Below are 303 nucleotides of genomic sequence, written 5' to 3'. Positions count from 1 at the left end.
GTCTCTTTAATACATACCAGTCAAAGCAATGTATTAGTTATTATAATAGGGCACAAATGTTCATAGTCTAAGATAGCGTCAAGATCTATAATTTTTCTTTGTTTCCTTTTGTAGCATGGTTATACAGCTCATGCTTAATTCAAAAATTTGAAATTATTAAAGCATTATCAAATTATTCGCTTTATTAATACATTCCACAAACTCTGCTTTCAGATCCAAACCGTAGCCAACATTACTCAAAGAGAGCTAGGCAGCACATACAAAGAATAATGAAGCTTTTTGTTCACCACTTCAGCAAGTAAC

The sequence above is a fragment of the Rhipicephalus sanguineus genome, chromosome 2, assembly GCF_013339695.2.
Source record: "Rhipicephalus sanguineus isolate Rsan-2018 chromosome 2, BIME_Rsan_1.4, whole genome shotgun sequence".
Taxonomy (NCBI): Eukaryota; Metazoa; Arthropoda; class Arachnida; order Ixodida; family Ixodidae; genus Rhipicephalus; species Rhipicephalus sanguineus.
This window is presented reverse-complemented; position numbering follows the sequence as displayed.